This window comes from Littorina saxatilis, linkage group LG8, assembly GCF_037325665.1.
Source record: "Littorina saxatilis isolate snail1 linkage group LG8, US_GU_Lsax_2.0, whole genome shotgun sequence".
NCBI classification, from domain to species: Eukaryota; Metazoa; Mollusca; class Gastropoda; order Littorinimorpha; family Littorinidae; genus Littorina; species Littorina saxatilis.
The window spans coordinates 20,963,192-20,965,691 of NC_090252.1; the positions used below are offsets into that span (position 1 = coordinate 20,963,192).

Consider the following 2,500-nt stretch of genomic DNA (forward strand, 5'->3'; position numbering starts at 1 on the left):
TTTTTTCTTTTTCTTTTATTGATTGATTGATTGATTGATTTTCTTTTGACTTTTTACATTTTTTAATTCACTTGTAATGTTTATCGTTTGTTATTTTGAATTTATGTTTTATTTGTGTACATTTCTGTCTATTTATCTATCTATTGATTTATTTCTTAATACATTTGCTGGTGAAGCTTATACGTGCTATATAGAGCGTCCCAGGTATCCCCGACACTTTTTTTTTTTTTAAACCCGTGGAAAGCAAAATATTTTTGAAAAAATCTCAAAAGTCAGTAGCTCGATCATTACACGAAGATGGCTTTTAAGATTGCTGGTAGGTATTTTTAAACTACTAGTTACAATCATGATAACTGCCTATCTTAACTTACTCATTAGCGTACCTCGTATTAATTTAAGCTAAAATTCCCGAAAAACCTGAACTGTTTCATTTGTGAAGTTTGCTTCAGATGTAATATTCCAGAGAAGTTGCTGCTGTTTTTGAATAAAAAATAATGTCAAGTTTACGAGTGAAGTTTGTTGTGAATGTGTTTGGCAATGAGTAAGTGATTTGTATTTCTTAATGTCAAGTTTACGAGTGAAGTTTGTTGTGAATGTGTTTGGCAATGAGTAAGTGATTTGTATTTCCTAAACTGACTACCTGTGCATGCTCTGTAATATTGCACACACACACACACACACACACACACACACACACACACACACACACACATACACACATACACACACACACACACACACACGCGCACACACACACACACACACATATATATACACACACACACACACACACACGCGCGCATACACGCACGCACACACACAAACACATACCAACACACACACACGCACACAAATACACTCGCACACACACACGCACACACACTCACACACATAAACACACACTCATACACACACACACACATACACACACACACACACACGCGCGCACACACATACCAACGCACACACAAACACACACACACTCGCACACACACACACACACACACACACGCAGGCACACACACACACATACACACACACACACACACATACCAACGCACACACACACACACACACACACACACACACTCGCGCGCACACACACACACATACATACACATATACACAAACATACACACACATTCTCTCTCGCTCTCTCTCTCTCTCTCTCTCTCTCTCTCTCTCTCTCTCTCTCTCTCACACACACACGCACAAGCAAACACGCACAATACAACTTTTAGGCACAAGCGAGTCCAGTTTGCAGTCTGGAGAGTCACGCCGTAGACGGTGGCTGCATTGGGGAATTGCCTCCGCACTAACTTTTACTGATGAATAGCAACACGCCGGGTAAGTTTCTGCACAAAATCGTCTCTGTTTTCTCCAAAATGACATATCACAATACTGGCGTTTGTACTTAAAACGTTCATAATAAACAATAGTAAACAAGAATTTTAAAAAAAAAGTAGACCGCCTATACCGGGAATCGAACCCTGATCACTTGGATTTAAAAAAAATATATATTTATTTATTTTACACAATTAAAACAATTATTAGAGTAAAATAAAACATTAAAACGTTCATAATAAACAATAGTAAACAAGAATTTAACCAAAAAAACCACAAAAAAACATAGACCGCCCATGCCGGGAATCGAACCCGGATCACTTTGGCCATAGGCGGACGTGCTACGAAAACTTTACTGGAGTTGTGCGCCTGGAGGGTCCAGCAGACTTTAATTGTGTGTGTGTGTGTATCTGTCTGTCTGTCTGTGTGTCTCGACTTAACAGCTTATTGCTGGGAAACTACTGGGCGCAGTTCGTTCAAAAGTTGATACACTAACTTGATAATAGGTCCGATTGATCGTATTAAAACTTCATAATGTTACCTGGGACCTAAATGCGAAATAAATCACAAAAACGACTCTTAACGGGGGGAGGTTTGGCGGTGGGAGGCAATTCGGCAAAAAGAACCGCCGAACACGAGAAAAGCATGCGTATCGCATGCGAGACGATTTGCAAGCCAGCCAGCTTGGATTTGGTCTCGGCAAAGAAACTACAATGCAGCGTTTGGTCTCGGTGAGACTGAAAGAGAGACAGAGAGCACGAGAGAGAGCGATAGGGACACAGTGATTCAAGGCGCACAACTCTAGTAAAGTTGTCGTAGCACGTCCGCCTATGGCCAAAGTGATCCGGGTTCGATTCCCGGCATGGGCGGTCTATGTTTTTTTTTGTGTGTGTTAAATTCTTGTTTACTATTGTTTATTATGAACGTTTTAATGTTTTATTTTACTCTAATAATTTTTTTAATTGTGTAAAATAAATAAACAATTTTTTTTTTTTAAATCCAAGTGATCAGGGTTCGATTCCCGGCATAGGCGGTCTATTTTTTTTTTTTAATTCTTGTTTACTATTGTTTATTATGAACGTTTTAATGTTTTATTTTACTCTAATTATTTTTTTAATTGTGTAAAATAAATAAATATTTTTTTTTTTTAAATCCA

General features: G+C 38.4%; 1 protein-coding gene across 1 annotated transcript in view; it reads left to right on the plus strand.

The window, feature by feature from the left end:
• Window positions 1-227, plus strand: part of LOC138973026 (uncharacterized) — a 49,692-nt gene extending 49,465 nt beyond the window's left edge. Inside the window, exon 5 of the mRNA XM_070345677.1 lies at window positions 1-227. This exon is cut by the window's left edge and continues 184 nt beyond it. The gene's annotated coding sequence lies outside the window, so the exon portion shown is untranslated.
• Window positions 228-2,500: the final 2,273 nt, after the last annotated feature.